General features: G+C 41.0%; 1 long non-coding RNA gene across 1 annotated transcript in view; it reads right to left on the minus strand.

Annotated features, from left to right (window-relative positions):
* Positions 1–2,665: 2,665 nt before the first annotated feature.
* The window catches only part of LOC109549584 (uncharacterized), a 286,346-nt gene continuing 275,296 nt past the window's right edge, over positions 2,666–13,715 (minus strand). The window contains exon 6 of the long non-coding RNA XR_012332089.1: positions 2,666–2,698. This is a non-coding gene — a long non-coding RNA (uncharacterized lncRNA). The remainder of the gene's footprint in view (positions 2,699–13,715) is intronic.

A 13,715-nucleotide genomic window follows, 5' to 3' on the forward strand; every position in this document is an offset into this window, starting at 1 on the left:
GAAACATTTCAAGGTGGAGTTGATGGGATTTGATAGCTAGTTGGATGTGGGAAGGAAAGGAAAGGGAGGAGTCCTGGATGACACCAATGTTTCCAGTTTGGAATGGTGAAGCCATTAACTGAAGTGGTGAATATAAGAGAAGAAAAAGAAAGGTCAGGATGGGAGAGACTATGTGGACAAGATCTGCTTACTAGTTAGTCAGCAACACAGATCTAGGCCTCAGAAGAGATCATGAATACTTGGGACAGATTTGAGAGTGATTTTCTTAAAAAAGGCCTTATTTGTACAGGCAAGATTGCCCGGACATTGCTGATCATGTGAATGGCAATATCTAAGCAAAATATGAGGGGGAATATCTGTAGATTCCATCCTGTTGAAATAGTATAGCTGTGCAGACTCAAAGCTGGTTGAATAACCATCCCACCTCCCCACACAAAAACAGAAAATAAAGTAGATGAATTGACCAGAGTCATGTAGTGGCATGTCCCCATTCTGGCTCCCTGCTTCTATAATTCTTACCTACATGAGTTCTATCTTTTCTTCCTCAGCCTCAGTAGTTGTGGCGCACAGGCTTAGTTGCTCCACAGCATGTGGGATCTTCCTGGACCAGGGCTCGAACCTGTGTCCCCTGCATTATCAGGCGGATTCTTAACCACTGGGCCACCAGGGAAGCCCTAACTTATCTTAATTGATCAAAAATTTTTAAATGAATTAACATAACGGCCTGCATCCATACTAAAAGAATCATTTACATAAATATAAAAGAGATTCATGTGTTAATACCAGCTCATGTAAAAATGTCTTAAGGGCTCATCGAAGGACATTAAGCTTCACGTGGTCAAGAGAAGGATATGGCTTTTAAATAGAAACTCGTGCCATCTTATAGTGTATTAGTAGAATGTTAGTGTTGCACTCAAGAATGCCTACAGCTTATCCTTTCATCATAGACCATGGCTTCTGCAGTGCCTGCCATACACAAAGTTTGTAAACACAGCTTCCTGAATGAAGAGTAAAAAGCACAATTCTCGACATTGGTTACAAAAACTATGCCCCCCCCAAAAAAGGATAACCTGGTCTAGAAGCCATAATAATAATAGCTAATATAGCATTTCTATGTGTTGGGCACTGTTCTAAGCACTTTATATATGTTAACTCATCTACCTCATGAGGTATGCCTCATGAGGTATGTACAACTATTATCCCCATTCTACAGATGATAAAAGTGAGGCACAAATAGGTTATGTCACCAACCCAAAGTCATGTAAGTAACAAGTGGCAGAGCCATTTTTTGAAACCAGACAGCCAGCTCCCAGCAGCCATGCTTTTGGAAATCAATCATTATCAATGTCCTATCAGAAATAAAGAAGAAAAGTAAATAGCCCTGCAATGGGGTGGGAAGAAGATTCAGAAGAAAGCGTATTAACTGGCTTCACACTGAAATCGGTAGGCAGAAATCAAAAGGAGGCAGATACTGGCTCAGTAAAAGGAAGAACTAACTTTCTAATCCTTTGTCTCACTAGAGAACAGGTAGGGTCATTAAGTTCCCCGTCAATAGAATATTCAAGTGGAAGCTAGAGGTCCATTTATAAATTATATCGATGGCAGTCCCACTGTGGGAAAAGGGGGAGACTAGAGAACCCCTAAAGTCCTTTTGTTCTCTAAGCTCTATAATTTTAAGAATTCCACATGGACTTTGCTCTCAGGGAGCTGAGAGCAAGACAAACACAGCAGAATTCAATCAAGATGGAGACTTAACAGGCAATAAAACAACGATCAAGATAATGAAACGATGGCATTCAGAACAGTGGGCCCTCACACCACCTTTAAAGATGAAGTTCCCTGCTACCTATTTCCATATCAAGCAAATTCAGAAACGGAAACAGCCCAGCAAACAATGTCATGGTGTCAAATCCTTAGAAATGCCAAGTAACTAATATATCAGGCACAGGTCAACTCTTTATGCACCTGGTTTTCCATATCAATAGATAGCATCAAAGAATTTATTTGAGTTTTCAGACTGTGAAATCGCTTCTTTCCCCTCCAGAAGGAGAAGATCTAGTTAAACCCGAGATTAAAGAGGCGGATAAAAGTGCCCCCTGGACTGCAAAGGCCAGGAATTAGACACGCTGCTGCTGCTCTAGCAGGCAGTCCTCAGACATGATCCATTACAGGATGGCTTCCATCAGATGCCAGCGAGGCTAATCCTTTTGCAAAGCATGACAGCTTCTCAAACTTGACTCTGGTGAATCCAAACCAGATTTTTATGCTATATGATCAGCTTTCCAAATACAAAATCATTTTTATATTGTTTTGGGTTTAGTTTTATTAGATTTAAATTTGCAAACAAAGATAGAGATGCCTGCAATGCAGCTTGCCCTGAACTCCCTTGATGCTCACCTTGCAGAATAAAATATCAGATAATAGCGAGATAGAAATATATGGAAACAGAGCTTCTTTAGCAGAAAAGGTTGTCAAACAATAACAGAGTTTGCCACAGCCTTAAAGAGAACCATTCAAATTTCCATCTCTGAGGAAAGAAGACTACAATATGTCAGCAGAACATTCTCATTGATACCATAGCTTTTTCAACCGAATGTCATCAATTCTGAAGCTTTTTATTACTCTGACAGCAGGCTGCAATTCCTGGAGGCTGACTTACCTTTTTGCAGTCACTAGCCAGTGTGCTGAGATTGGTGGTCTGCAAAACAAGAAGGTGGGAGACACATTAGAACTGGCAAAGTGTAATGCTATTGACCCTGCCCCCATGCATCTCCAATCCAAGGTGGGTACCACCTCCTGTGACCCCACTGATTTCTCTGGATTTTAAAGTATCTGCCCTTCACTGCTCCCACTGCCACCCCCTCCAAGTCAGAACATTCATTATGGGCCAACGATGATCCAGTGAAGTAAAGACTCTTATTTACCTTTATTTCACAAATAAAGGACCACAGCACAATTAGGTTAATTGTCATACCTAGGAAATAGCTAGATCCGGAATGAAAATGAAGCAGTCTGACTCAAAAACCCACCTTATCAACACGGCACTCTCTTTATCTTGAAGAGATATGTGCAAATTGTCAAACGCCAAAATCTTTCAAATGACACCTGTAAATAGCCTGAGTGATGGAGTGGAGCTTCTCCCCATCCATGAGATATGTGAGTCTGAACAGCAGTATCAGGGTTCTTGCTGTCTCATCCCCAGTCCCCTTAGCTCCCTCATTCTCCCTGTGATTGACTTTTTACAGTTGTGTGAATATTTTCTTGGCCTCATGAGCCACTAAAAAGGCACTTTGGCATTCAAGGCCAGTTGGGATTTACATGCAAGTTTGTTCCTTTTGGACTATGCTATGAAGAGTTCAATGGACATAATGGTATTAAATTTTTTTCAGTAACATTTTCTACTTTTTAATTACAAAACTAATATATATTCTTAATGAGCCAATCCCCTTTCTAACCTATTCTTCTGAGGTAACCAATAGTAAAAATTTGTATTCATCCTTCCACATTTTCTCTATTTTTATGCAAATGCATGTATATGTTAATTGTGTGTTTTATATTACACAGGTACATAAAGAAGTTTCTTCTTTCTTGAGATCATACCATCCTACTAAGGCTATATTATCAACATCTTTCCAGTCAGTTCACGTAGACTGACTCATTCTTCTTAATAGCTGTATAACATTCCATAATATGGATATACCATACTTTATGTATGCTTTTCTTTATTGGTAGATATTTGATGGTTTCCAGAATTTTATTCTTTTGTTTTTGCTTTGCAATAAATATTCTTTTATATATATGCCATATATGTATACATATGTATGTGTGTATATATGCATGTACATATGTGGTATGTATATATATGTGTGTGTGTATATATATATATACATACAGTGTATATGTATATATATGTGTGTGTGTATATATACATACAGTGTATATGTATATATATGTGTATATATATATACATACACTGATAATTTTATTTTGGTTGAATAGAGTCAAAAGAACTAAAAGAAATGTATAACAGAGACTTTGGTATGGCTCAAAGATCTAATGTATATAATCTTTCTCCCACTTTCTCCTCATATAACATAAAAATATTTGTCAACCCATCCAGGGTTTTGATTTGTTTTCAGACAAGCAGTAAAAAAAAGTTAAGAATCTGCGCCAGCACATATTCTGGCCCAAAATAATACGCAGTATTAAAGGACAGAAAACACAGACATGGATAAACATACAAAAAAAGTATCTTTAATGAAGAAAAATTAAGTTTAAGGTTTACGTTGGGTGTGATCTTTAAATTTGGATTGCTGGCGTTTTTATTTGTGTTTTTGTTGTGTTTGTGAAGGAAGGGGTACATATTCAGAAAGTTTGAATTAAAAGGGGAAAAGAGAAAGGAAGAGAGAATTTTGGTGATGGGAAAAAAAGAGGAAAAGCCAAAGTCAAGATTGAGCCAGTAAGGAGAGAGAGAACAGCCAAAGAAGCAAACAGCTCACACATGTTACACTGAAACACCCCACCTACAATCTTCCCCCCAAATATCTTCCCCATGACCTTTTGTCATCTTTACGCGTTTGTAACCTTTTGTCATTTTTACGTGTTTGTACACTGAGCCCTGTATCATGAGATTGACCTCAATGTTCACCCTCAGATTTCTGCTCCAGGGAGGGAAAGACCCAACAAGACTTGGACATTGCTGTAGCCCCATTACCTAGCCCAGTGCCTGGCACACACAAAAAACGATGCCCACTAAATATGCACTCGATGGGAAAATGCCAAAAAAAAAAAAAAAAAGACTGCAGCCCTTATCCCAAAACACTGTTTTGGAAGCACAGCGCTGGAAAAGCAGACTCACACGTCATAGCATTACAAAGTGAAACCCAGGGAGAGACACAAAAGGCTCCTGAATAGTAGTAAAATACATTTCCTCTCTATTTAGCATATACCTATTGTCTAGTATCCACTTGGTTTGGCTAAATCAATTCTTCAGCGTTGGGCCTATGAACACTTCGGACTGGATAATTCTTGTTGTGGTACTGAGCACCGTAGAATGTTTTGCAGCATCCCTGGCCTCTACCCACCAGATGCCAGTAGCACACCTCCCTCCCCACGTCAGTCACGACAACAAAAAATGTCTCCAGACATTGCCAAATGTCCCCTGGGAGGTGGGGGGCTGGCAGAATCACCCCCAGTTGAGAACAACAGGTCTAAACTCTAAAGGAGCTAGTTATGGAAATGACTGTGATTCCCTGACTAGTGCAACTAAATTTTTTCCAGGAAACAGAAGTCTAATGGTGGGAATTTCTCTTCCAGATCCTGATTTCAAGTCTCACTCTCTGTCCTAAATGGCAATATAATAAAAACACTAGGGGAGAAACAAATCCCAGCTACTGAAGACTCCGTGTGGTTGCTCACGTGGGCACAACTTGAGCGATTCTAACTGGTTTTTTTTTGTTTTTTTGGTTTTTTTGTGGTACGCGGGTCTCTCACTGCTGTGGCTTCTCTCGTTGCGGAGCAAAGGCTCCGGACGCGCAGGCTCAGCGGCCATGGCTCACGGGCCCAGCCGCTCCACGGCATGCAGGATCTTCCCGGACCAGGGCATGAACCCGCGTCCCCTGCATCGGCAGGCGGAGTCTCAACCACTGCGCCACCAGGGAAGCCCTAATTGCATTTTTAACTAAGCTTAAGATACATCACTGGGGAGAGTAAATTAATGAACACGTCTAAGAATTCAGACATTAGCCCCAGGGGAAATGATCTTCGAAATTAAACAATACCATTCAACCTTCAAAAACAGTCTCAGGTAACCTGAGAAACATGTTTGGAGGAGAAATGAGAGTCAGAGATGGGTGAAATTGACTCCACTAAAAAAAATTAACACAGGTAGCTCTAAATGTTACATCTGTAGCAAGGAACCACTTGAGCCAAAGGACAAACATACAGTGAAATCTCAGGACATGGAATGAGTGTGAAAGAGGTATGGCAAAGGTCAAAGAGAGTCCATATCCTTAATTTGGCCATTTTCTAAGGGGACTGTACTTATACGCTTGGTCAGTCTCATTTCGTTCCGTCGAAAGTCTTTTGCTGGCATTCCAATTTCCTAATTGCAGCTACTGTGAATGACTTTGAGTGGACTTTCTAAACCTTCCGATAATATGTTCACTTTAATTACGGAAAATGAAAGACTCAAAACATGGTGACTTACCCATGCTGTGACCTTCTTGATTGTTGCATCAATATTTTTCTACTAAAGAGGTAACTCCTAATGGGTCCCCTCCACCAAAGTTTGCCTGATGCTGCGCTTGTCACAATGAAGCACAATGACTTTTTTAGAGCACTGACTTCTAAGGCTGCTGGCAGAGCGACCAGCATGGGGTGTACGGTATTATACATGGACAGTTATAGCAATTTCCCAAAATGAATCTAGAAAGGTGAGGCCCCACTGTTATCCATTTTTATACTGATGCCTGAAATTTCACTTATTAGAGCTCTGTGTTTAGCATGAGGCTTTGAATCATAATAGACAAACCCTCGAGGAATGCTAGGGTGTTAAGAGTCACCGCAAAGGGGAAAGTTGGAAATTTCAAGTATTATATTTGTTGGTCTGTTACACCTTAGAGAGAATGAATTTATTCATTCCCTTTCCTACAAGCAGAATCTTCTTGTCTTCTATTAATTTCAAAAGCAGATTTTGATAGAAAAAAAATGAAGACTTAGATCATGAAGACACTCAATGAGATGGAAAAGATCACACAGGTCGCAGGGTGGTCTCCTTAACAAGCAGCCTGTGAGATGGAGATTAGCAGGCAGGATGTTTATTAGGGCGTGCTCTGGGATCTCCACTTGGAGAGGGGAAGGGAAGGGTGCAGGACTGAGCAGAGGGAGATGGCTGAGGTGCAAGTTCAACAAAGGTCTCAGCAAACCCAATGAGGAACTCTGAAGCTGGATTAGATTTATCTTAAGCTGGGACAAGGGAAAGGGCTGCCCGGGGAAGAGGGCAGACCCTAGGCATAATGCCTTTGTTCAGCCAAGGGCAATTTCCTGAAAGGGCTGACAGCTGTGGGCAGCGTGCTAGAAGGTCTGTGTGAAGCACTGCTCTGTCCACTACAACACACCTTAATTTTTTTTTCTTTTTATTGAAGTTTAGTTAATTTACAATGTTGTGTTAGTTTCAGGTGTACAGCAAGTGATTCAGTTATACAGATACATATATGTCCTTTTCTTCAGATTCTTTTCCCTTATAGGTTATTACAAAATATTGAGTATAGCTGCCTGTGCTATACAGCAGGTCCTTGTTGGTTATCTATCTATCTATTTATTTATTTATTTTTAACATCTTTATTTGAGTATAATTGCTTTACAATGGTGTGTTAGTTTCTGCTTTATAACAAAGTGAATCAGTTATACATATGCATATGTTCCCACATCTCTTCCCTCTCGCGTCTCCCTCCCTCCCACCCTCCCTATCCCACCCCTCTAGGTGGTCACAAAGCACCGAGCTGATCTTCCTGTGCTATGTGGCTGCTTCCACTAGCTGTCTATTTTACGTTTGGTAGTGTATATATGTCCATGCCACTTTCTCACTTTGTCCCAGCTTACCCTTCCCCCTCCCCATATCCTCAAGTCCACTCTCTAGTAGGTCTGTGTCTTTATTCCCGTCTTGCCCCTAGGTTCTTCATGAACTTTCTTTTTTCTTAGATTCCATATATGTGTGTTAGTGTACGATATTTGTTTTTCTCTTTCTGACTTACTTCACTCTGTATAACAGTCTCTAGGTCCATCCACCTCACTACAAATAACTCAGTTTCATTCCTTTTTATGGCTGAGTAATATTCCACTGTATATATGAGCCACATCTTCTTTATCCATTCATCTGTTGATGGACACTTAGGTTGCTTCCATGTCCTGGCTATTGTAAATAGAGCTGCGATGAACATTGGGGTACATGAATCTTTTTGAATTATGGTTTTCTCAGGGTATATGTCCAGTAGTGGGATTGCTGGCTGGTATGGTAGTTCTATTTTTAGTTTTTTAAGGAACCTCCATTCTGTTCTCTATAGTGGCTGTATCAATTTTCATTCCCACCAACAGTGCAAGAGGGTTCCCTTTTCTCCACACCCTCTCCAGCATTTATTGTTTGTAGATTTTTTGATGATGGCCATTCTGACCAGTGTGAGATGATATCTCATTGTAGTTTTGATTTTCATTTCTCTAATGATTAGTGATGTTGAGCATTCTTTCATGTGTTTGTTGGCAATCTGTATAATCTTCTTTGGAGAAGTGTCTATTTAGGTCTTCTGCCGATTTTTGGATAGGGTTGTTTGTTTTTTTATATTGAGCTGCATGAGCTGCTTGTAAATTTTGGAGATTAATCCTTTGGCAGTTGCTTCATTTGCAAATATTTTCTCCCATTCTGAGGGTTGTCTTTTGGAATACACTTTAACTTAACACAGTTTTGCCAAGGGTAGATACTGCCTATGGCTGATGTGCTCTAGTTGATGTGACCCCTTATTAGAACTTATGTTTGCTGTTCTTTTATGATAAGAGTCGTTGGACAGTTAGACAAATGGACCACTTGCTCAGGAGTCTAGGCATTTAACGCTTGTCTCTTCTTAATAGGAGACAAGCTTATTAACTCTGTGAGCTTAAAACAGATTGCTAGCCTGGCGGTCTTGAATTCTTCATTATGAAATGAGGAAACCCCTATTCATTTCCTTTTAGGTCATGAGAGCCCTGGCTAATTTGAAGAAAATGGGCTGGATCTTATCAGGCACATTGTTTGGAAATCAGTGAGTATAGTGCCTACTTCTTTCCTCTATCCTCTGAGGACAGAACATCTGGCTGAATAACATGGTCAGCTCTTGATTATCTACAGAGGCAGAGAGAGTTTTTCAGGGAACTCACAAAAGCATAACTTATAAAATGTCTTTATATTCAACTTTGAGACAGATATAAATTAAATATTGACAGATATATATCAAATATTTATATTTATATATTAAGTATATTAATATATTATGTATTTATTAAGATATATATCTTATATATATCTATGTATATATAAAATAATGGTTCATTTAGAAGACTGAGGTGCTTAAACATGTCTTCCTTAAATTAACATTAAGAATCGTTTGCAGAAATATTCCAAGTGGGCCAAAGCAACCCAGAAGGAAGAGTGACTTCGGACAAACAACCGAGACTGATAAGGCCTTGGTAAGACAACCTAGACCAAAGACCAGTGATCAGTGGTTCATCCAGTCCAGCCTACAAAAAGAGACTTCTAGAAGGGCAGCTACTTACCTGATTCTCACTGGTGGGTGTGTTTTGCAAAGTGACTGAGCACTGAAAAGAGACTCCATATGTTCTATACTCCTTTTTAAGGGAGAGTTTACCTCTGAGAGTTATTACAATGTTGTTTCATTCCCACTAAATTAGGTTTAGAAAAAGAACAGAAATAGATATACTCTGCCTCTACTGAGCCAACTTCTGCCATGTAATGTCTATAACTAAGATTCATGTTTTTAAAACAGCCAACATATGACACTTATTCGATTAAATTGGAACAAAGTTGGGGGCAAACAAAGAGCATTGCTTAAGTATTGGATTATAAAAATTAAGGAATTCAGAAACTGAATTTCTGAGATAGTTGGTAATTTTGTGAAATTTTATTTCAAGTATCAGGTGTGTGTGTGTGTGTGTGTGTGTGTGTGTGTGTCACTCTCAACCAAATATCACCAGAGGCCAGCTACGTTTGATAAATGGTCAAATGCAGTTGAAAGCTAAGAACCATTTAAAGGAATAATGCCTGCATAAAGCATCTCCATTTGATACCTGAAATTTGCACCCCACAGAAAACTGGATGATTTCTTATTCATTGGTAGATGTCAAGACCAGACCCACACATATTACTAACAATTTGGAAGTCTCTTATACTTGAATCAATGGGTCCCCAAAGTGCATACTACTTGGATGCTTTCTTAGACATTTTAGTTGGTCAATTTTAGGATTTCTAGACAAAGTATGACTTTCCATTTGGTCTTCATGCTTTAGTAGACTAGTACTGACACATGTGCACTGAAAATAGTGGTATCCCCTCCAGGCAAAGTGTGGCATTCATTTTTTTTTAACTGCATAATTATAAAATACAACCTGCTAAAGGAAAAAAATTATACCCCTGAATAAATGATAAAATTACAGTGTTTTCTTGTAGTCCATGAATACTGAAAATTTCAATTAACCAAGTGAAAAGCCATTGAATGTGCCAAAAGGATTTACATCCCAGACTAATGACCGTCATCTGCATCCTATTTAGCTAATGAAGGTTTGGAACACTTGTGGATAATTAAGGGAAAGCTGATGGGAGGAAATTTGAACCATAGAAAGACCAAATCTATTTATGTCTGCATTTAAAACTAAACATATCTAATAGTTCACTCAATCAAGGCATAATGTCTGTTCATTTGGAATAAGATAGATGCTCGTAAGTTAAGTAGGCAGGATAGCTCCCAAAACACAAATTTCCGTCCTCACTCATTCATTCCATAAGTAGCGATTGAACACCTACCATGCACCTCTGCCCTTGTGGATCAACCCGACAGCACCATGGTTTCCCTAATGTTTTCCTACCACTTTCCCTCTTCCATCTTAATTACCTTTAGAGCTCTGGTTTTCACTTTAAAGTAACTACCATCCATCTGTCTGTCAGCACAGCCATGGCATAGCTGCAATCCAGGGGTATGACGGGAAAGCACAGGGTGAGCAGTGGGGTACCTGGCTATTTCTAAGACCTGTCAGGGCACTTGGGAGTGGGCCCCAGACTCATTAATAGGTGGGGGGTTCGTTTGAGGAAGACCAAAGACTATTAGAGGGAAGGAGACACCTGATGTTCAAGGGTAGCCAGAATAGGAATCAAGCTCAGTGCAGCTCTACTGAATTTCACCGAATAGTTCACCAGTCATCTCACTCAACTGTTATTATCCCACTTAAGTAGGATAATGCTCTCTGGACCCTCAGCATATCTCCAGCAAGTGTGTGTTTAACCAAGGGGATGCTTTAAGGACCTGCGCTCCTAGGATCTATGTCAATGCTAAAAACGGCACACCTAGCTGGCAGGCATGTTCTGGGAAGTCAACTGTTGGTTCCAACTCAGTCTTAGGCACACACATTTTGTCTTTCAGAATCTCTTCCATGTCTGAAAGAAAAGCCAGGTTAAAAAACATCAGCAAAATCAGAGCCTACACACACGCAGTTGGGTGTAACTCTAAACCAGTGGGTCTCAAACGTTAGTGTCAGGACAATCTCCTTGGATGTCCTGTGAAAACACAAATGGCTGGGCCCCAACCCCAGAGGTTCTGATTCAGGAGGTCTGAGGTGGGGCCCAAGAATTTGCATTTCTAACACAAGGTGGATGTTACTGGTCTGGGAACCATACCTTGAGAACCAATGGTCTAAGAAATACTCAAAGCAAATTAATGGCAATGATAACTATGCCTTTTATGATCTCACAAAAGAAGAAAAAGTATATCTGACTGGAATTTCCATAGCCTAATTATAATTAGGACAATAGGGATAATACCTTGTGACATTTATATAAAACGTCCAATTTCTAAAGCCCCTTGACACACATTGTTTCACTTGAGCTTCCAAACAACCCTATAGAGTATCTGTTTCACGCATTGTAGGACAATAAGAAAACAGAGAGGTTAAGTGACTTGTCTAAGTTTTCTTAACTAGTAAGTGGTTAAACCAAGATTCAGGTCACTGGCCTTCAGAGGTATTTCTGGGGTAGACTGTGCCACTAGAATCCTACTCTGGGAGCATTAGGGTAAAATGTGAAATTCACTTAAAATTAACAAAGCAAGGTCACTCTAGTCTCATATCAATGTCAAAGGTTCTTTACCAATAGGTAAATATTAACTTCTTTTTACCCAGCACCATTTATAAAAGCTGAAGAGTCTTTGCATACAAAGTGAATTTTATAAAAAAGCTCCCTTAAAAGGGCTAAGTATGGGGGACCTTCAAGATGGCAGAGGAGCAAGACGTGGAGATCACCTTCCTCCCCACAAATACATCAAAAATACATCTACATGTGGAAAAACAGAACACCTACTGAACGCTGGCAGAAAGAAGACCTCAGACTTCCCAAAACGCAAGAAACCCCCCACATACTTGGGGAGGGCAAAAGAAAAAAGAAAAAACAGAGACAAAAAAACAGAGAAAAACTCCTACGGAACACCTACTGAACGCTGGCAGAAGACCTCAGACTTCCCAAAACGCAAGAAACTCCCCACGTACTTGGGGAGGGCAAAAGAAAAAACAGAGACAAAAGAACAGGGGTGGGACCTGCACCTAAGGAGGAGAAGTTTCCACACACTAGGAAGCCCCTTCACTGGCGGAGACGGCGGGGGCGGGGGGGGGTGTGTGTGTGTGTGTGTGTGTGTGTGTGTGTGTGTGTGTGGGCAAAGCGGAGAGATTCCCGCACAGAGGATCGGTGCCAACCAGCACTCGCCAGCCCGAGAAGCTTGTCTGCTCAGCCACCGGGGTGGGCGGGGACTGGGAGCTGAGGCTCGGGCTTTGGAGGTCAGATCCCAGGGAGAGGACTGGATTGGCTGCGTGAACACAGTCTGAAGGGGGCTAGTGCACCACAGCTAGCTGGGAGGGAGTCCGGGGAAAAAGTCTGGAACTGCCTAAGAGGCAAGAGACCATGGTTTTGGGGTGCATGAGGAGAGGGGATTCCTTCCCTGTCTGCCCACAGAAGGCAGAGCACCGCCTAAACAAGCTCCAGAGATGGGCACAAACTGTGGATATCAGCTCAGACACCAGAGATGGGCATGAAATGCTAACGCTGTTGCTGCAGCTACCAAGAGTCCTGTGTGCAAGAACAGGTCACTATCCATACCCTCCCGGGAGCCTGTGCCGCCCGCCACTGCCAGGGTCCTGTGATCCAGGGACAAGTTCCCCAGGAGAACACACGGCGTGTCTCAGGCTGCTGTAACGTCACGCTGGCCTCTGCCACTGCAGGCTCGCCCTGCATTCCAATCATAACTACTGTACCCCTCCCTCCCCCTGGCCTGAATGAGCCAGAGCCCCCTAATCAGCCACTCCTTTATCCCCATCCTGTCTGGGCAGTAACAGATGCCTGAGGGTGACCTACATGCAGAGGTGGGGCTGAACCCCAGGAGCTGTGCGAACAAAGAAGAGAAAGGGAAATTTCTCCCAGCAGTCTCAGGAGCAGTGGATTAAATCCCCACAATCAACTCGATGTACTCTGTATCTGTGGAATACCTGAATAGATAACGAATCAACCCAAACCTGAGGCGATGGACCTTGGGAGCAACTGTAGACTTGGGGTTTGCTGTCTGTGGCTAACTTGTTTCTGATTTTCATATTTATCTTAGTATAGATTTACCACTTGTTTTCATTGGTGGATTTGTTATTTGGTTTGGTTGCTCTCTTCTTTTTTTTTATTATTACTTTTTAAATTTTTTACTTTAATAATTTTTTAATTTTAATAATTTTATTATTTTTTATTTAGTATTTTTTTTCTTTCTTTTTTCTCCCTTCTCTTCTGAGCCATGTGGCTAACAGGGTCTTGGTGCTCTGGCCTGGTGTCAGGCCTGAGCCTCTGAGGTGGGAGAGCTGAGTTGAAGACATTGGACCACAAGACACCTCCTGGTTCCACATAAAATCAATTGGCGAGAGCTCTCCCAGAG

This window comes from Tursiops truncatus, chromosome 5 (genome assembly GCF_011762595.2).
Source record: "Tursiops truncatus isolate mTurTru1 chromosome 5, mTurTru1.mat.Y, whole genome shotgun sequence".
NCBI lineage: Eukaryota > Metazoa > Chordata > Mammalia > Artiodactyla > Delphinidae > Tursiops > Tursiops truncatus.